Source organism: Cynocephalus volans, chromosome 9 (assembly GCF_027409185.1).
Source record: "Cynocephalus volans isolate mCynVol1 chromosome 9, mCynVol1.pri, whole genome shotgun sequence".
Classification (NCBI taxonomy): domain Eukaryota; kingdom Metazoa; phylum Chordata; class Mammalia; order Dermoptera; family Cynocephalidae; genus Cynocephalus; species Cynocephalus volans.
The window spans coordinates 40,721,225-40,744,562 of record NC_084468.1 but is presented as its reverse complement, the minus strand read 5'-3'; positions in this window follow the sequence as shown (position 1 = coordinate 40,744,562).

Sequence of the window (23,338 nt, the reverse complement as noted above, 5' to 3'; positions counted from 1 at the left end):
AAATTCCAGGGATCCTCTTTGGGAACTCAGACATTTTTCTGAACTGATATTTGGATCAAATTGCACATGTCAATGCTTTCTAAGATGGTATATACATACTAGCTCATGTTGACTTCTTTCATCAACCTCAAACTCCCTGATAATAATCAACAAAGCATTAGTAAATACCTAAGTGTAGACAGAATAGATAACTTACACTACCTCTTCACCTTAGCAGCATATAACTACTATGGTCTTATTTGTTTTACAGGTTAGTGGGATATACTACATCTACATTTATGGAAATCTCCACCAATCCAGTTGAGAGGTAAAATTCATAAACTCATAGACTGTCAGAGCTGTAAGAATGTTAGACCTAATATAAGTCATTTATTTTACAGAGGTTGAAATAATAATCCAAGAAAGGTAAAATAACTCTCTGTTTCAAGGATGTATAGTTAGTGTCAGAATTTCAGTAATAATGTATCTGTTGTTTCACATTCTCTATACATATGAACACATTATGTTTTGTATCCCTAAAATAAGATTTTGAATGGCTATGTATTGATGCAGTACAGCAGTTTATGTTCTGTTAATGGAGGATTTAAATCCTCGTAACTCACAACTGTATTCTATACAGATATAACACCCATGTTAAGCTGTGTATTTAACATTAAACAAATCTATTGTTTTTCTGTTGCTTTCCTTGAAATGAACATTTTATTCCTGTTTCTAAGGAAACAGATTTTTTCATAGATGTAATGTAACATTGATGTCATAGGAAACCACTAAAGTGGAAATCTTTAATGTCTGTCAACCTCTTGAGAGTAAGCAATTTGCTCTAATCAAAATGAATTCAAAATAATTCTCAGCCAATACAAATGCCAAATTTTAGAAACACATTTCTGCTGGTAAGCATTTGTTTTAATTAACTAATTTATTCAAAATCAACATAAAATATTTTAATATGTACTTATGCTATATGCAATTTATATTTTCATAATCCCAATTTACTTTAAGTTTAATTGAAATTTACTTTTAACAAAGCAGACATAATCATGGTTAAGAACAACAGGAATGATTTAAAAATCAAGTAAATTTTTATCCTGAAGGGTCTTAGTGTGATATATTTTTTTAAAAGTTAAGGCTGCACATGACTTATCCTTTATTTCCTTAGCTCAAGTTTTCTTAACAAAAATAAAAGGTGGTTCAGATATTTGGAGAGCAAAACGGATTAGGACAATAGCACCAAACTTTTATTAACTGAGACTCAAATCAGGAAAAATGAAACTTATAGTTTTTTGGCAGCACTACTTATTTATTAGTAATATTTATAAGGCCCTGAAATGTTACTGGTTTTGGTGTTTTTGAGAGGTATCAACATGGTAGCAGTTTTGTCAATCTCTTAATTTCAAATACAGTCCAGGATTTGTCATGAAATGAACGGGCTTCTTTAATGTGTCGGTCAATTATTCACTGCTCAGAGGTTTAGAAGAGTGGCTGGTTACCTGAATGGATCCTTTTCAGTGGCAGAGTGCCTGAAATGGCAGCACAGTGCCTGGGGGTCCCTTTAGGAGGATCAAAATAGTTTTAGGAGCCACATAGAGGCTTACTCTGTTGGATCAACTGCAGTTACAACAGGGCCACTTCTCAGAACCTCTGAGAATAGCACACTAGACACTGGGTTACATCTGTAGGAGGCTTGAGAAAAATGGTCATGGTTTTTGGCTCTTTGATGGAAAGGATGCAGTAAGGCTTATATTTTCCTCCAAATTCAAGAGAATCTCAAATCTAATCATAAAATTAGAAGTTTTGGAAATCAATGGAACTGGATTTGAGTTTTATATATTTTGATATATTTAACACTGCTTTGTATTAAAGTTTTAATTTATATGTCAGGGTCTTGGGGCTACAGCAAATTTTATGAATATTTATACTTTTCTAATGTTCTTTGTCACATCCAGTTCTAGACAGGTATCAGAAGTATTCCTTTCTGTTCCATTTGTAATATAATGTTTAGAGACAACAAAATGATTAATAAATATCAACATATGTGCACCAGTATAATGTCCCATATTAGTACTTGCATTAGTATAATGTCCTTCAAAAAGTTCATAAAAAAAGGAATTAAAAATAATATCAATCTTTCCATTACATTTGTGCTGTAAAAATAAGGGAATTGAATAATTTACTTGTGTTGTGTCAGTAATTTTCTTAATATAGCGTTCATAATTGAGGCAAGAGGTGCGCGTGTGTGTGTTTTCATGTTAATGGCTTTATGCTTGCATAACTATTTTGGTATAAACTTAATAACCAAATGTATTAATCAGGTTAATCATGCATAAAATAAGTTGCTGAAGGAGTTATAAAACATTTGTCAAAAATGTTTATCTGACACCAGGCACATAAAATATATCTAAGAAAAGCAAAATATGTTTCCCAAACAGCCCTACAATTAGAAACATTAAGCAATTCAAAATAACACCACTTTGACATTTCTCCTTTTGATCATTAAAAAACTTGATCTCCATAGTTTTCTTCCCAAATAATCACTGTTTCTAAGCTGCTAGTGAACATACGAGGATACTTTAAAAAGTTCATGGAAAGACTCATATTATCTTTCAATTCTATTTTTCCACAAACTTTTTGAAGTATCCTTGTTCTAAGGGGCTGTAGAAAGTGCTTTAAAATGAAATACTGTTTTAATATCCTGTAGTTTTTCAGTACTCGTAGGTTTAAGAATAAAGTGTAAAGGAAAAGCAAATGGACTTGGTTGCTTAGTGTATCTCTGCTGCTCCATCCTTGCCCTGGCAATCCCACTTTCTCTTGCAGTGAATGTTCCTGGAGTGCTACTCCTTCATCTACACTGCTTCTCTTTCACCCTTTCCCATGATCTCTTTCCTGGTATTATTCTTCCTTTTCCTCTGCCTAAAACCAAGTCACAATATAAACTGCAGCCTGTGGAGAGTGGCAACTGAAGAAACTTTACTCTCATTAGACAGGTGGCTGGTTTGAAGCCTGCTTCTTACTTACTCACCACGTAACCTTGGGCATATTAATAAATCGCTCAAAGGCTTCATACTATCATTTGTAAAATAAAGATTTTTTTTTTTTTTAGAGAAAAGCAAGTTAACTGTGGGTAAGTTATGCATGTGAAGCCTGTAGCAGAATGTTTGGCACATATTAAATGCAATAAAAGATAGTGATGACAATGATGATGAGAGAGAGAGAGAGAGAAAGAGAGAGGCCCTAGATAAATCAAAGGGTCGTCAAATCCTGGCATTAATTCTTATATGAACTATTAAAATGAGAAAAATAAATTACTAAAAAGGATTAAGATAAAATCATTCTAAACTGATCTTAGACCAGCGTGTTATTTTCCATTCTAAAAAAAGGATTGAATAATGTCACATAGTTTATCACAGATAAAGCACTCAGCAAGATTTTAATTAAGTTGTTCTGATTATGAGAATGGTACACTAGGGTGTAGGAATTTTATCCTCACTTAGTAGCTAAGGACCATTTCCTCTTACTGCCACACTACACCACAACATTTCCCTGTTCTACATTGATGTCAATAAATCTAGTGCTTTAAAATATGCGTTCAAATAGTCCTTCCCTTAATGATATTATAATCACTAAAATTCTGAGGGTTGACAGTTGAGTGTGGGTAGGAGGATGTCTTGAGTGAAAGACTAAGAAAAATGCCTTGAAATCTTTTCCAATTAAAAAGAAGAGGTTTTTATGTCAGAGTGTTCTGCCTTTTAGTGTGCAATTTATCGTACTAATAAGGCTTTTATATACTTCCATACAAAACTTGTTAACACTGAAATGCACTTTGAGTCAGTACTAAGAGCACTAATAGCAAAAAAAGGTTGAGAGGGCGTAAGAGGAGGAAATAATATGCCTAAAAACTAGCATTAGTATTCAAGAAAACTAATAAAATCTACTAAAGATATATATATATATATATATATATATATATATATATATATATATATATATATATTAATGCTGAATAACCTACAAACACATTGCACATTGTTTTGAAGACAAAATTTTTTTATTATGTATACTATTTTGTATATATCAATATATTTATTTTATGAAAGTATAAAATATACAGACCATTAATATAAAGTAAAAGTCTACAGAACAAATTTTATTTAAATACTTTTCATGTGCTAAAACTGACATTTGAATTTTACCCCATTTTAAAGTCTACAGAAAATCATTTTAATTTGCTCTTTTGAAATATTAGGTTTTGAAGTCCGTTTCCATAGAAACCAAAAGCAAGAGCTTTTACTTTTTTCTTTTTTTTTTAAACATAAAATGGGCTTGACCATCTCTATTCTCATAGTGGTGTAAACAACCTAAAATAGCATTCAAAACTTTTTCAGATGTAGGCTGATGTTTACAATGTAACCCCTGAGGTCAGTAGACAGAAAGTTCATGAAACAGATCTTTGTTGGTTTGCCTGTGTACATTTTGGTTTAGAGGCTGCTATGACAATGTGTTTTCTCTTCTTTCCTCTCTCTCTCCTTCTCTTCTTTCCTGTATTAGTTTCCTATGGCTGCTATAATAAATGACTGCAAACTTGGTGGCTTGACACAGTACAAATCTATTTTCTCTTACAGTTCTAGAGGGCAGAAATCCCAGATCACTTTCACTGGGCTAATGCTGAAGTGTGAGCAGGGCTGTTTTCTCATGTAGGCTCTAGTGAAAGAACCTTTCCTTTGCCTTTTTTAGCTTCTGGAGACCATCTATACTCCTTGCATCACTCCAGACACTCGGTTCATTGTTGCTTCTATCGTCTCTCTGCTCTTCTCCTTACTTCCTATAAAAGCCCTTGTGATTGTATTACACTCCTCTGAATAATCGAGGATGATCTCCCAATTTTATAATCTTTAATCACATCAGCAGAGACCCTTTTGCCATATAAGGTAACACACACAGCCTCCGGGTATTAGGACATGGGTTTAGCCTACCATACTTCCTTTCTTCCTTTGTTTCTTTTATTTTGAGTTTGTACAGAAACAAAGACATACCATCCTTTGTAGTTTTAAGTATTGAATAAGGAGAAATAAGGGTTTTGATCGGCAAAGATTCAACTTCAAGGTGGATTTGAAGACAACTGAGGAGATGCAACACAGCTGCTTGTGTCAAGAAAAATACAGATAATTTGCTCAGCATCAGTTCAGAGGTGATAAGAGATTTTTATTTTTGCCTAATGCCTTAAGTAATGCATAGAATTTCATAGTATGCAACAATGAGGCTGATATGATTATACATTTTTCTCATCAGAAAATTAAGGTCCAATGAGGGCGCATGCCTTGCAGAAGCTTACGAAACCTTGGGACAACCACGAGGGCTGAAAGTGAAGTTTTTGCTGTCTCCTTACTCAGTGCTTTTTATCACTGTGCTTAGAGGAAACCAACTGTGCAGAGTGTGGGTAATTTCTCTGCCACTTGTAAAAAATACATTGTGCAAATGAATGGAACAATGAAGGCTTTCTAAATAAACACTTTATTTTTTTCCTTCAGGAATCTAAGCTATTATAAACAATACTTAGATTTTGAATCACATACCAAATTATTTTTTACTCTGAAGAGCTTGGTTTTGCTCTGCCTATATTAGATTAAAAAAACCTTTTTGATGTGCTGCTGTATTCTGATTGCTAATATTTTGTTGAGGATTTTTGCATCTATGTTCTTCAAGGATATTGGCCTGTAATTTTCCCTTTTTGTTGTATCTTTATCTGGTTTTGGTATCAAAGTTATGCTGGCCTCATAGAATGAGTTTGGGAGAATGGCTTCTCAGTCAATTATTTGGAATGGCTTGAAGAGAAGTGGTATTAATTATTCTTTAAAAGTTTGATAGAATTCAGCTGTAAAGCCATCCGGACCTGGGCTTTTCTTTGCTGGAAGACTGTTGATTACGACTTCAATCTTGTTGCTGGCTATTGGTCTGTTCAGGTTTTCTGTTTCTTCTTGGTTCAGTCTGGGTAGTCTGTATTTTTCCAGAAATTTATCCATTTCTTCCAGGTTTTCATATTTATTGTCATACAGTTTTTTATCATAGTCTCTAATGATTCTTCATATTTTTGTGGTATCAGTTGTAATGTCTCCCTTTTCATTTCTGAATTTCATTATTTGGATCTTCTGTCTTCCTTTTTTTGTTAACCAAGCTAATGGTTTGTCTATTTTATTTATCTTCTCAAAAACCGAACTTCTTGTTTCATTGATCTTTTGTGTTGTGGTTTTTGGTCTCTATTTCATTTAGTTCTGCTCTGATTTTAATTATTTCCATCTACTACTTTTAGTATTGGATTGTTGTTAGTTTTCTAGTTCTTTGAGGTGTGGTGTTAGGTCGTTTATTTGAAGTTTTTCCATTCTTTTGTTGTAACCCTTTACTGCAATAAACTTCCCTCTTAGTACTGCTTTTGCAGTATCCCACAGGTTTTGGTAATGATGCATCTTTATTTTTGTTAGTCCCTCCAGCAGTTATCTGTGAATGCCCATTTCCTTTGCATTTATCAATATTGGATATACAATTTTCAATGTTTTATAACTAAATTATATAAAATGCTATTTCTTTGTTGTTATAATTTGCTCTTACTTGATTAACAATAACAATAAACTTTTTTTGCAATTTCTTATCGGTTGTTATAAATCATTCATATCCTTTACACATTTGTCTATTTGTTGAATATTAATATTAATATTAATATTCATGATTGGTGTACAGAGTGTTAAATTGTAAATTTTAATGTTACCTGTTAAAAGCTCCTTTTTGTTCTTTTAATACACTCACCATTGGTTGGTTCTTTTTAAGCTGCTGAAGAATATTGACTATCTGTTTATATTCTAAAATATATTTATTGTTTTTTTTTTTTTTTTTTGTCTTTTTCATGACCGGCACTCAGCCAGTGAGTGCACCGGTCAATCCTATATAGGATCCGAACCTGCGGCGGGAGCGTTGCTGCGCTCCCAGCGCTGCACCCTCCCGAGTGCGCCACAGGCTCGGCCCTATATTTATTGTTTTAAATTGCTTTTTCTTCATGCAGTTACTATTAAATGCTATATGAAACTACATATAATTATCTAATAAATAAAATATTTATACCAATTATAGGTCATGTGGATTATTTCTTTATGTACAAAATATGGGATTCTTACAAAGTCCCTGTGTACTCAATGGTTTTGTTAACTCTGGGCCGGTTATAGGTAGGATGGGAGCAATCTTTATATTTTATCTCCAATTGTCTTATTACTGTTTCTTTGTCCCCCTTCCACTCAAGCTTTCAGAGCCAGTCCCTCCTCGCTACACTCTTCCATACTCCTCCTCCTTACACTCAATGTCCGTGTTGCAATGTTTGAGACTTATGGATGACCTGAAGCTGTGTGGGCACGGGACTGACACGGGGCTCCTAAATACCAAGCTTATAGCTTGGGGTATCCATTAAAGGCACATGTGGAAATAAGATACTTTTAATGGTTCTGGAAACCATGCATACCACTATCCAGTGCTGCCACCATTATTCCCTGAGCAAATCATCTCAACATTCAGATTTAACTACAATGTCACTTTCTAAGGGAAGCCCTTATTAGAAGCCCTTGACCCAGTCATGTCCTACTTCTGTTCTTTCTCATAGCAAATTATATTTCTTCATAGGCTATCACAATATTAATTATTATTTGTGTAAAATTTTAGTCATTATTTGACTTGCTCATAATATTGGAATGATTTGTCATATGCCTAATTTCTAGAAAGCTAAAAAAAGAATATTCATTTGGTGGGACTGTAAATTAGTACAACCACTTTGGAAAACAATTTGGACGTTTCTCAAACAACTACAGATAGATCTTCCATATGATCCAACAATCCCGCTTCTGGGTATATATCCAGAGGAATGGAAATCATCATGTCGAAGGATACCTGCACTCCCATGTTCATCATAGCTCTGTTTACAATAGCCAAGATATGGAACCAACCTACATGTCCATCAATAGATGATTGGGTAAGGAAACTGTGCTATATATAAATATACATATGAATATATATATATACATACATATATATGTATGTGTATATATATATATATATATATATATATATATATGTGTGTGTGTATACACACACACACACTCACTATGGAATACCACTCTGCCATAAAAAAGAATGAAATTCTCCCATTTGCAACAACATGGATGAACCTGGAGAAACTTATGTTGAGTGAAACAAGCAAAGCACAGAGGGATAAATACCACCTGTGCTCACTCATATGTGGGAGCAAAGAGCGAAAGGAAAGCAGGAAAGAAAGACCACAGTAGTGCCCTGATCCAACAGAGAGAGGGAACATTCCTAGGGCTACAGATTGGAGTGGAGGGGAGCGGGGGAGAGGGGGGGAGGTTGAGGGATAATTGGGAGGGGGCAAAGGGTACAAAAGTAATTTCTGGCAATTGGTATGCCCCCAGTATGAATCTGGCCCTCACATCATGGGCAGGAGGGGAGGGCAATCAGCTTTGTATCTCATGAATATTTGTAATGAAGAGATAAATTTAAAAAATGTTATTTATACTTACCACTACTCCAAAATACAGTATTCTGAAATAACTCTTATTTAATGTGTTAATAAAGAAGCATACTTATTGCTATGTAACCAAAAAAATAATAATAAAAAAATTTTTTAAGAAGAATATTCATTTAGTCCATAGAGGGCTTTATTTTGAGGTAGATGATTCAATGTAATTATAACTCCATAGACTTTTCTTAGCATACTTTTCTAAAAAATTAGGCATTTCTTTCCTCTGGACAGACCATACCACATTTATGTGTTTAACATAAGAAATAACAGTCTTTATAATAATTTTTCTAGTATGCAAAATTTCACAGTAGCATTGTGTCCTAGTCTGTTTTGGTTGCTAAACCAAAATACCATGAACTGGGTGGCTTATAAGCAACACACATTTATTTCTAATGGTTTTGGAGGCTAGGAAGTTGAACACAGAGGCTCAAACAGATTTGGTATCTGGTTAGGGCCCATTTTTTAATAGATGGTGCCGTCATGATGTGCTCACAAGGTAGAAGGGGCTAGTTAGTTCTCCAGGGACTATTTTACAAGGGCAATAACCCCATTCATGAGGTCTCTCAAAGACCCCATCTCCTAATACCATCATCTTGAGGGTTAGGATTTCAACCTATGAATTTTGGGGGGACACAAACATTCAGACCATAGCACATTGTTAATCACTCAATCAAATTATTGACCATTTTTTCACAAACTTGTTGGCCACATGTATGGCTTCCTTTAAGAAATATCTATTCAGCTCCTTTGCACATTTTTTAATCGGATTATTCGTTTTTTTTACTATTGAGTTGTTTGAGTTCCTTGTATATTCCGCATGTTAATCCCTTGTCAGCTTTACATTTTGCTAATATTTTCTTTCATTCTGTAGGTTGTCTTTTCATTCTGTTGGTTATTTCCTTTACTATGAAGAAGATTTTTAGTTCAATATAATCACATTTGTTTATTTTTTCTTTTGTTGCATGTGCTTTTGGGGTCTTATTCATGAAGTCTTCACCTGGTATATATCCTGAAGTGTCTCTCCTATGTTTTATTCTAGGAGTTTTATGTTTTCAGGTCTAATGTGTATTTCTTTAATTCATTTTGACTTGATTTTGGTATATGGTGAAAGGTATGGGTCTAGTTTTGTTCTTCTACATATGGATATCCAGTTTTCCCATCATCATTTATTGAAAAAACTGACCTTTCTCCAATGCATTTTCTTGGGACATTCATCAAAGATCAGTTGGCTGTAAGTATTTGGGCTGATTTCTGGCTTCACTATTCTGTTCCATTGGTGCATGTGTCTGTTTTGATGCCAATACCCATGTATCACTAATCATTAGGGAAATGCAAATAAGAACCACACTGAGAAATCATCTCACCTCAGTTAGAATGGCTATTATCAACAAGAGAGAGAATAACAAATGCTGGTGATGATGTGGAGAAAGAAGAACAATTATATACTCTCAGTGGGACTGTAAATTAGTATAGCCGTGATGGAAATGGTATGGAGATTTCTCAAGCAACTATGGATAGAACTACCATACGATCCAGAAATCCCACTATTGGTTATATATCCAAAGGAATGGAAATCATCATGTCAAAGGCATACCTTCACTCCCATGTGTATTGCAGCTCTATTTACAATCACCAAGGGTTGGAACCAACCTAAATGTCCATTGACAGAGGACTGGATAAGGAAATTGTGGCATATATACACAGTGGAATACTACTCATCCATAAAAAAGAATGAAATTCTGCTATTTGCAGCAACATGGATGAACTTGGAGAAAATTATGTTAAGTGAAATAAGACAGACACAGAAAGAGAAATATTGTATGTCCTCACTCATAAGTGGGAACTAAAAATAAAATAAATAAATAAATAGGAAAGAAAGGGAGATGGAGAAAGAAAAAAAGAAACCACAATCACAAAATATGTTGAACTTTCAGAAGAAGAGAACAGAGCTGGTTTTACTAGAAGTGGGGAAGGGCGAGGGGGAGGAGGAGGGGAGTCAGAGAGAAACTGGTTACTGGGCACCAAGAATGATAACACATCGTAATGATGAATAAGCTGATTTGACCATCACATACTGTACGCAAGTACTGACAGTCAGCACTGTACCCCACAAACATGTGCAATCAATTGTTTCAATAAAAAAAATAGAAAAATAATTATTTTCCTCAATACAACTCTCAATAAAAATATAAAATGTTTTATGAAAATATTAAATTGGAGAATAAATAACAGGCTTTTAACTTACTCTATATAGACAAGAATGGCATAAGATGAACCATAATAGATACACAAAGAAACATCTTTTATATCAGTTGAGAAATCTAATACATAGAAATATCTATTCTTATTTTGTGTAGAGCAACTTTGTTAGTATACTAGAAAAATTACTGTTGGTTGTCTATTTTTCTAGAAGCCTTTATTTCCTTTACCTGTTATAAATGATAAGCTGTATAGTTCTCACTGGTCAAAAATTGTTTTTATTATATAATTAATAAACTTTCAATGTTTTATAGGAAACTGGCATAAAGAATGGAAGGAAAAAATAGGGCTCAATTTTAGGTGTGACTTACTTGGAAAGCATTAGATTTGGTTCCTTCCCAAAACATTAAATATTTCCTCTTGTGCAGAGATATATAGTTTTAGATAAGATTTTAGGTGATTGAATTTTCCAATGGAATATAATTGGTTATAACTGAATTGCTCATTTAATGATTTGAAGTAGTGTAATATAATAGTAAATAATACAGATGTGTAAGATACAGCTTGATTCAACTCCTGGCTCTGACCAGTGATGTGTTTGTGAATTTAGGAAAACTAAATATACCCTCTAAACTTTGGTTTTCTATAAATATGGGCTAAAATATTAGATGCTCCTCATAGGGTTGTTTTGGGCATTGAATGAGATAAGACTACATACTAAGCACATGTACTGGGACAAAAGCACTTAGGAAAATTAGCTCAAGAAGGCTTTAAGTAAAAGCAACTGATAACACACCCAAGGTGCATGGAGTTCTATAAGACATTCTTCTCTACCTATCTAAACTTTTCTTTCGATTTGAAAAAGTTTGAGGACGTGTAAGACAATGTTAAAACACTGCATACATACCATTAAAATCAAGTTAATTCACAAAGTAATAATGCCTTTATAATCCCAAATGATTATAAACTATGGTGTAAAAGGCTCAGTGAATAGACTTATTAATTAAATTTTCATATCTATCATACATGAAAGCCTGTTTTTATGAATATGTCAAAAAGCTCATAAAACAAGATTTCTTCTGAAAGTAAGATTTCTTTGTTTCTGAAATTATTTCAATATTTTATATCATCAAAAGGAAAAAGTGAGTAGTTAACATTGACAATTAATATGATTTCAATCATTACTTTGTAGTATGAGCCAGGAAATGCTAGATCCTAAAGAAATCTGGGTAATAAAATGTTATAAATAGAGCTTCTATTGGATTTTAATGTCTATTATTAGGCTTTATCTTCTTGCAGAATTTCTATAAGTTACATGAGTTTTTAATGTATGACCATATATATGCTTGTAAGTAGTTTAGTGGAATAAAAGAATATATTTAGCTTCTAGGAAGTAATATTCAATATTAACTACAAAAAATAATGAAATGAACACTATAATAGGAAATGAATGAATTCTTGATGAACATAAACTTAGAAGAAATATGATCTTTAAAGGTTATAAAAAACCTTGAAATGCTTCTCTATTTTACTAATCCTGTCATACCTAACTTTGTGTTTGAAAAATGTGCTATTACTATAACGCCTTATAGACTTACCAAATTACTCATATTCTGTTCTTTTGGATAGCAGAATAAATAGTTATAGATAATAACATTGTTATTCAAGGACAGTGGGGAAGTGAAAATTTTATAATCGTGTTAACTTGGGGCATGGTAAAAGAAGTAAAATCATTTTTATGTAAGTAGGTCATAAGGACTAAATTCTAAATTCCTAAGGCTTTCTGATCAATTCTTTGTTGAACAACTTTAGAATTGGTGAAGGGAATTAAGAAAATCATGTTTACAATAGAAGAACCAAAGAACAATTTAAAATAACAATTCCTCTTTCTGGATCATGTTTCTTAGAAGTGTGTCGAGCCAACAAGAAATGCAGACTTGTATATAGTGCTCTCTGGGGCTATGGTTAGGAGACACAGCATCCATGTAGAGCTCAACCAGGCCTTCTGCTATACTTGGGAATTCTGTTAGCAAGTGTATTGTTTGCAATTTTATTGTTGGCAATAAAAAGAATTACTTGTTTAGATTGGGTCCTCTAAAATAGAATAGGTTTACTATTATTGAAAATAGGAGAGACAGTGTTTGAATTTAGATATCATGTATAATTTGAAATGTAATTATAATTTGAAGAAAATAACTGATTATCATTTAAATTGATGATTTTTTTTTAATCCCTAAAAATCAATGCAACAAAGTTACTGAGGGTTTAGGTGCTCTGACATGTATTGGCATAAGCAGGAAGTTAAACTTGGTGTTAACACTTCAGAAAACTAATAGGAGATGAGCTTGTGAAGTCTACTATATGTGTTCTGCTTTTGACTATACTTGTATATGCATCTATGTAGTCATACATCATCTAAAATGAACCTAAGTTGACTGTTATCCTAAGTAGAGAATATCATTTCTACTTATGCTGCTTTTGCCTGTTAGTCATTTTTAACCTGCCTTCCACATTAATGGTATCATCCTTGTGTAAATAAGAATGTCTTGGATTTCATAAGAATGTGTGTCTTACTGTCACCATGGTCCTAAACACTGAAATCGCTGTCCTATATTACTCTATATAATTAAGGAAATAGTAGCCTAAGTGGCTAATGTTCACAGTGGAAGCATGAAAAAGTGAACAAAACACTGATTCATGACTTTACTAAATTTTCTTTTTAGCTGAGTAGACTATACGATGGAATTAATACAGTGAAAATAATCTATTTATAATTAAATCAAATGTGCCATTGATGAAAATATTGCCAATATAAGGTCCACAATCTTGTCCAGGCAGGAATTTGGTAAATTCTTCCCCAGCAGGATTTAAAAATAGAGATTAGAGAATAAAAATTATTTAAATCACCAAGTTGAGATTTTTTTCTACTTTCTTTTTTCTTTCTTTCTTTTTTTTGTACTTACTTTCCCAAATATGAAAGCTTCTCTTTCAGAAAGTGAAACAGAAAAAAAAAAATAATGTGAAGTTTATTCACTCAGCAAATGAATATTTGTTTTATACCAAGTATTGTAAGATAATATTCTGGGCTCCGCAAAAGGTGAAAAAGACAACTCATGTTTCCATGGAGCTTTAATAGACAATCTTTATATAGCTTAATAAGTTTTGGAATTGGGAGACCTTGCATTGTACTATTAAGGAACATAAGATGAAACCCCACCCAGAATCAGGGGTCAGTGAAGGTGCAGTGTAAAAAATTAGATAGGATTTGAGACCTGTAGGGTAAATAGAGATTAGCCTGACAATAGTGGGGAATGGGAGGAAGGATTCTACTTAAAGGGAATCTAGGATGTACAAAAGTATAAAATGCTCAACATCACTAATCATCAGGGAAATGCAAATCAAAACCACACTGAGATATCATCTTGCCCTGCTAGACAGGCTATTATCAAAAAGACTGAGACTAACAAATGGGGGTGAGGGTGTGGAGAAAAGGGAACTCTTCTTCACTGTTGATGAGACTGTAAATTAGTACAGCCAGTATGGAAAACAGTATGGAGAGTTCTCAAACAACTACAGATAGAACCACCATAGACTTAGGAATCCCACTTCAGAAATACACTCAAAGTAATGGAAATCATCAACAAGAAGGGGTACCTGCACTCCCATGTTCATCGAAGCTCTATTTATAACCTAAATGTCCATCGATGGATGACTGGATAAGGAAAATGTGGTACATACACCCAGTGGAATACTACTCTGCCATAGAAAAGAAAGAAATGCTGCCATTCACAGCAACATGGATGAACTTGGAGAAAATTATTAAGTGAAATAAGCTAGGCATAAAAAAAGAAATACTGAATGTCCTCACTCATAAGTGGGAGAAAGGGAAGGAAGGAAGCAAAGAAAAAGAAAATAAAAGTAAAAAAGAAAAGAAAGGAAAAGAAAAGAAAAAAGAAATGAAGAAAAGAAATGAACAACAACAATAATACATTGAAATTTCAGAAAGAGAACAGATCTATGGTCGCCAGAGGTGGGAAAGGAGAAAGGGTAGTGGGGGGGGGGTAATTGGGTAATAGACACAAAGAATAATTACAATTTGTAATGACCAACATAATAATAATACTGATTTGATCATCGTATACTGTATACAAACACTGATAGTCAACTCTGTATCACATAAGTATGTATAATCAATTGTTTCAAGTGTAAAGTATGAAAAATAAAACATGTAAAAGACTATAAAAACGTATATACTATGTTTATCAGTTGATTAAAAACAAATAATTTAAAAAGATAGTATTACATAAGTTTAGGAAAGTTATTATAATTGTACAGAAGTAATTGTGCATTTTAGATTTTTGTTTTGTTAAAACAATATACCCCCCAGTCTTTTTACTGCAAATGAGTTACTGTATTCAGGTAGAAGCTATAATAAATCAAGAGGCCCATTTTGGACCATCTGTTCAGAAAACGTTTGCACATAAGGTAAGTAATAGACTCCTCTTTGTGGTTTTCAGTTGTTTCCCGCAAAGGTGGATTATTTCATAAAGTTAACATACTACCTGTCCTGGAAGCAAGTGAGATGTTTGTCTTCGTTGAGAGACAGGTATTCTCTTCTACCATCTAATAATGTATGACATTTCTATTTCAAATGAAATTCATGGTAGTCCCAGCCTTATTCTACAACTAAGAATGTCAGCTAGGAAAAAATTATATTAATTCCTGATATACATTCTTTGTTCTCCTTCAACCTCAGAATTATTAATCATTTTCTTCAATAATATCATGACAAATATTTATGAAATATATAGCAAATAGCTTGTCACAACTCACCATTGAAGTATGTAAACTTGAGCTTGTGAATTAAATTTTCAATACACTATAAAATTAATTCAAGTTTACTATTACCATAATGCTTTTTCACTTGCATGCTATCTCCAAATTCATAGCATCTCCCAAGGCTACATACTTTGTGAGAGTAATAGCATTTCTATTAAATAGCATTCCCAAGTCCTGGAACTCTTATTTTAGTTTGGAACAACACATAATACTAAGGTTACAGTGGAAAGACCAGATGTAACTTGAAAAGATGTTCCTTTTGAAGAGACAATAAAACCTTGCTAAATGCAGGGTTCAACAATGAAATCAAATATTCCCCAGGGGAGAAAATCTTCAGTACATATGTTACTCCAGCTATAGGAGAATTGAAGCAATCAAAGCAATATGGATCAGATGAGGTATAGTGGTCAAACAAGAGAAACCCAAAACATGGGGGCTGGGCTTATGAAGCTAAAGTTATGTTGGTAAAGTTATCATCTCCTGAAGATTACTGTCCAAATCAATAAAGACCCTACATAGCTTTACCACTGGTAGTGTCTAAGTAATTGTTTCAAATACATGCAAAACACACATGCACATAAATTTACACATATAAATATATATTTTTAAATATATATATATATGTTATTGCATACATAATGTGTATATGAAAAAGGTTATTACACACATAATATACACACATATATAAAGCCTATACATATTTATATCTTCATCTGCCATTACTATGTGGAGTGATTGCTTTATTACTTACAAAGCAGCTTCATATATAGTAAATTAGTTTATCCTCACAGGCACTATTAATTATTATCAAATTATATGAGAAAACTGATATAGAAAGATTAAGAAACAAAAACCAAAATCTAATGATAATAAAATGAGACCAATGTGCTCTCACTCTATTCATCCACTACCACTAACATTTGTTAATGCACAGGGCCTGAGGATTGCTGTCTGATGACGTGCCACAGAGGCTGACAACTGGTGTAGGAGGCAGAATTCTGAGGGTTTCCAAGACTTCCATCTCCTGAGGAACATGCCTTATGCAATCTCGCCTTTTGAGCGTGTGTGGGGCTTTTGAGTGGGGACTTTAAATTATATAGCAGATGGAATCTTGCACATGTAACTAAGGCCCCAAATCACTTGACTTTGAGTTAAATAAAAGGGATATTTTCCTGGTGAGCCTAATCAGGTGAACCCTTAAAAGAGGCCAAGGGAGGTTCAAAGTGGGAGAAAGTCTCTTGCTGACTTTGAAAAGGCATACAACCATCTGTGAACTGACATGTGTCAATAACCCGAGGGCAGCTTCTAGGACCTGAGATTTATCTCCAACCAACAGCCAAAGACAAAACAGGGACTTCAGTTCTACAACCATGATGAACTGAATTGTGCATATAACCAGTAAGCTCTGGAAGAGAACTCAAAGCCTCTTGATTTCAGCCAGCTGAGATTCTGAACAGAGTACCCAGCCAACATGTACCCGGTCTCTTAATTCACAGAGATGATGAAGTGGTCTTGTTTTAAGCCACTAAGTTTGTGGTAATTTCTTGTTGCTATGCAGTAGAGAAATAACCCAATTGGTAATGTTCTTCATGTTCTTTACAGGTGAGCAAAAGTGGTGTGTGTGTGTGTGTGTGTGTGTGTTTCCCCACGTGCACGCATGAGAATGTCTAAATCTCCATGTGTTTGTATAAGAGAGACATCATTATGTGTCAGTACAAAATGCCCAGCTTTTCTGCTACTTTCGTTTCTGAAGAAATTTCCTTGGGAGTTTTTAACCCATTTTCAAGGAGGCTGGGGCACCATGAATAATTCATTACATATTTCCTGCACAAAGATCTCATTACGTCTTTCATTTCTTTGAAGTGGTTTGTGGATAAAAACCAGTATTTCTCATAGAAATCACTCCTAAGGTGATTTTCTTTTTGTGCCATTGACTGAAAATTGACAGGATTTTTCTTGAAACAATGGTAACATAAAGAGTAAACCTGTAAAGTATAAACTACGAGGCAGGCAACAAAAGTCAATAAACCAGATTATCCCTCTTTATGCCATGGACAAGACATTAAATGGGCACCGAAGGGGTATGTGATTTTATGAATGGCTCTTCCTCTTCATGAGACATCATTCTCTTTATAGAAGTTGAGCAACTCAAAATGGATGATGGCAGAGTTGGGCTAACGATGACTGGTGGAAACAGTAGTGATTCTTTCACATTAGCTCCACATCCTGGCACACCTTGCAAAGTGTAAGTGGTGGGTACTATTTAAACAGTTGCATATTTTCATCCTTTTCTAACAGTCAGACAATGCAAGCACAACTGATGAGGTTTGCAAAGTACAACCATGTGAGGAAGAATGCACTTAGAAATATGGTTTGAGCTCTTGAAAAGGCAGGGTCCGTGGCAAGGTCATCTTTTAATTCCTAGCACTGAGCATGGTGTGTGACACAGAAAGACCGCTTGAAGTGATTATTTTTCTTCTTTACTGAGGTAATGACAGATGCGTAAAAGAATGTATAACTAAAGCACAAATGGATAAATAATAAATAATAAATATGGTATCCTCGTTCCCATTATGTCAAGTGAAATTCAAAGCACTTTCTCTCTAAGAAATTCCATGTGGCTAACTCTATATCTAATTATATATTTAATAACAATACAAAAAAAATTGACCTGTTTTCTTTTACATCCTAAAAACAAGAAGAAAAATTATATTTCAATTTGAATGCTATATCTTTTTCAGGCAGATTTGAAATTATGCTAAGATTTAACAGGGTTATGTATATTTTCTTTGATAACTTTCCAGTCTTTGCTTATGTTAGAAAATGAAAATAAATCAAAAGTTTTGGTTGATTCTGAAATTTTCTCATCTTCTTTTCAAAAGTGATATTACAAAAAAAGAAAAAAATAGGACTTGGTCCTACCAGGTGTGTGAGTTTTAAATATACTTTATTTTTTTTTTAGGCAAATGTTAATGATGTTTTTTCTTTTTTATCTATGCGATAGATTACTTTTAGATATGGACTGTCTTATCCTAAAGTAAGGATTCTCTTTTATTTTCAAGGTTTTTTTTTTTTATTACTTGTAGTGGATTGTACTGTTGGTTATTGTTTCAGTCTGTTTTTTGTTGCTATAACAGAATTACCTGAGACTGGGTAATAAAGAACAGAGGTTTATTTGGCTTATGATTCTGGGACAGCTGCATCTGGCACTGGCCTCAGGCTGCTTCTACTCATGGCGGAAATTGTCAGGCAGCAGCAGGTACAAGCAGATCACATGGTGAGAGGAAGCAAGAGAGAGAGAGAGGAGGTGCCAGGGTCTTTTTAAGCAACCAGCTCTCACGGGAACTGATAGAGTGAGAACTCACTCATTACTACCCCCTCCCCCAGGGAGAGCATTATTCCATTCATGAGGGATCTGCCCCCATCATTCAATCAGTTCCCAACACTGCCACATTGGGGATCAAATTTCCACATAATTTTTGGAGGGGACAACCCATCCAAACTCCATCAGTTATAGTAGTAAGAATATGTATAAATATAATTCATTATACTTACATAATTAATAAATGATTATATCACTACTGAATCTTTAAAAATCAGTGCCTATATTATACTTATCATGTGAACCAAAGAGTAAATAAATTAACTCATAACATCATGTCATATATTAAAAACATTAAATTAACTTTATATTTGGAAACTCTTTGATAAATATATTAGTGTCAGTGATCAGGTTATTTCTTGTATAATAACAGCCATATAAAATGAACTTAACACTGAATTGAATTTTTTTCATGTTGTAGGGGGTAATGATTTCCTCATACTTTCCCATATAGAACTTATACTTCCCCAGAATACTCCACAGAGATTTTCTCATACTTTACTTTTATTGAGAAAAAAAATAAATTTTCCTAGTGTAATTAATATTTGATTATTTTATAAAATAGCAGCACAGTTTTACATCATTTTGTAAATACCATTATGTGCTTAATTCCTTGGACATAAGGGCAATACCCTAAGGAAGAATTGTACTAGCACTTTGTATAACATGATACGTGTATCCACAATGTCACAATTTTGTGCTTCGTAATCTAATAACTATTTAGAAACTAAAAATAAAAAGAAATCATTGCACAGAACAGAGAAAGCCATTTTCCATTATTCCCGACCACAGAAGATATTCAAAAAATTAGATCCTCTAAAATGTGTTATTTTACCATAGTCCTGTTGTTGCTTTGTGGCTAGTAATTGCTTTATTAGTTTCTCAGTGACACTTTACCAGGACAATTTCATCCTGATGTAAGTGTAAAATCTACCAGAATCTTTGCTAAAGATTCTACCTCCACTATGGCTGAGAATATTGAGATTATTTGAAGTGAACTTCCTCAAGTTTCCTTTTGTTTATCTCAAAATATCCTTTTTTATATATAATTTCATTACTTTTTTTTTTAAAAAAGTGTTCTCTTCTGATCCAAAATTAATCCTTTTTTCATGTCTTGACTTTGCCCTATATTATATTTTTTACTTTAATTAGTTGATTTTTTGCTCTGTTGGATCTTCTTTTTCATAATATACTTCTCCTCTGCCAAAATGCCAAAATTATAAAAGTAATTAGAATGAAATATATATGGAAAAGAAAATATTATTTCTTTCCTACTATTCCTAAGCTAGTATTAAGTCAGCTTTGTTTCATTAGTTGTAAAAGCACTCAAAATGCTTATGCATCTTTATTGATCTCATCTCTTTATCACTCAATTACTTCTTTCACTCTTACAATCTGACTTATGCCCCCTTATAGAACTTAAACTCTTCTATTTAAAATACCTAATTAGAAATATTAACACATCCCTTTTAATTCTCCTAGCCTAAGTTCAGTGGTGAACACTTTTTAACTATATCCCTATTGGGTTTAGGGTTCAATATTAAACTTTTTCATTATCCTCTCCAGAATGACCCATTAATTGAGATATGCAGAAGATAGACTGAAGGGCATCAACATTTATTACTAATGAAGCTGATTGGTGACTGAGACTTTTAGTATGGGATCCTAATGGACTTCATAATATGTCCCTCCTTAATGAAGTAGGCCCATACCATTCAATCATAAATTGTACTTGAGATATGCAATTTTCGCTCACCTGTGGAGAACCTACCCAGTGAGGGAGCAGTAAGTGCATGTGCGCTGAGAACAGCTTGGTTCCGGAAAGTAGAGAGAGATCCCAGAAAGGGCTGTACTCGTTTCCACAAACACATAAATCAGATATAAAATTCCTCTCGTGAATAGAATGTACAGAAGCACCCACACGGTGAGTCGAGCTCTCGAACGGAGGGCTGGGGAGATTGAAACTTGCTCACTGGTGCTCATTTCTCTTTTCTTGCTGTTTATGATTTCACTCTGTTCAACATTTCTAGATTTTTGGCTTTTGATCATGCCTCAAATATCCTTTGGCCATTCTTTTTCATACTTAGATCACATACATTTTAGAGAATATTAGGTGTCTATTTTTGGCTCTCGATTTTCTATAACTTTCTCTTTTTTAGTTTTATTCATTATGAAATTTAATCTATTTTTCTCTCCTTGAGGTAAAAGATCATACTGCATTCAGTTTCATGAAAACTTTAGCACCTAACCCGGGAGTTTTTTGGTATATGCTTGTTGAATTCAACTTGTAAGAGCTCAATTAGATTAGCATGCATGTAACGTCTCACTTATAAAATCTGTATCAAACTTTTTAGACTCAACTCCTAACTCACTCTTAGTCTGGGCTAACAGCCTCTCATTTATTTGAGCTTCCACAGTGTCTACTAATATAATTTATACAACTATTAGACTGCAACTAGGGGTTATTTCTTATACTTATATCTGTGGTATAATACATGTTTGTTGCACTGGGATTTTAAATTTAGTGAAAGGGACACGTGATTAGAAAAGCCATAGAGTTTCAACTAACAAAAATGGAAAGGGCTGATGGTAGAGCTTGATTGGAAGAAAAAATTGGAGAATAAGTTTTGGGAAGACTAAGTTTGAGTTGGCTATGAGAAACTGAAGTATATTAAGTAATAAATGAACATATGATTCTAGAATTCAGGAGAGAAGTCTGGGCTAGAGATATTAATTTGGGGGGCATTAGTACCTGGTTATGAGATGACCAAGGGAATGAGTGTAGATAGAGAAGAAAAATGGTACAGTCCAATGATCCCTGAGACACTCCAAAATTAAGATGATCCATAAAAGAGAGAAGAGATGGTGCAAGCACAGGAGGCTGAGAAAAAGAAACCATGAGAGACAGAAGAAAAGCCAAGAACATGGGGCATCAGTTCAAGTGAAAAGATGGTAACCAGGAGTGATAATCTGTCAAATACCATGGAAATCACATAGAATAAGACATGAGAATCAACAATAGGATTTAGCAGCAATGGACATTTTTGATGACCTTGACAAAATCTTATTATAACGTGTGAAAAAACAAATGGGAGGAAAAGAGTTGTAGACACTAAATACACGTTACTCTTTCAAGGGGTTTTGCTGCAAAGAGTAGCTGGTTGGGATAACATAATCAAGAGAAAATTTGCATTTTTTTTTTAGGTTGGAAGGAATAAGCTCAAAGTTTGTATATTGCTTGGAATGATCAAACACAGAGCAAAATAATAAAAAAAAACAATAATATACCAAAGAGAGATGGAAAAATTATTGAAGCAGTGGCTTTGAGAAGGCCACAGGGAAATTAAAGTGATGTGTTTTCAGTTTGCAATATGGGATGAAATTTTTGTTATGAAGTTTTGCTCTAGTGGGGGAGAGAGAAAAACAAATGTATGTACAAGAGAATATTTTAAATAGGTGGTAAAAATATGATAGAGATAGACCAAAAATCAGGTAGGAGTGGTGGGATGGGTGTGAGAGTCAGAAGGGTAGACCATTAAGGTTTCTAGGATATATGGCAATGCCTATGTGGTATCTGAAAATCTGTGCTGAATCTCCTAGGATGAGTGGAAATTAACCAGGTAAAGATATCTACGTCTGTCATTAATATCATTAAAATTTAAAAAATAATAAAATTACGCTTGGTAAAAAGGATATATATTGGCATCTACAGGTGTAGTTACTTAGAATGTGTGCACACATTTCCAAGAGGTCAATGGGAGGCGGAACTGTAGCAATGAGATGCAGAGCTTCATGCACAGAAATAGGGGATTAATCTCCCCACTGCTCCTTCTTTCATAAACCTAGGCTAGGTGTTCCATCAAGATTTGAAAATAACCTTTACTCATACTTGTCGGAATGTTAAGCTGAGAATAGTAAAATATTTACATTAGTACCCATAAGCTATAATTAGAGTAACCAGTAGGTTAAACTAGTCTGTACTTATGAATAGTTAAGTAAATTGTTGATTAAATTTGTCCAGATTAAAGATTTCTCAGGCAGTTAGGAACTTCTCAAACCATTTTTTTTTAAATCTCACTTTTACAATGTAACTGGTTCAACCAACCCAGTGAAACAACGAGCCAATGTTTGATCAAATTATGTGGAGATCTAAAGTTTCCTAACAAGTATGTAGAATGTGTTCTGCATTCTCATGGTTTTAGCTACACATTTTATATATGTGAAATATATTTAAAACTTCTAAAGCAGAAGTGTGAAATAATTAGTTAATAGTGTCGAATCTGAATACAAGAAAGTAAAAATAACACTTTCTGTTAAACAAGCTTATGGCAAAATCCACTTAATCATATTTC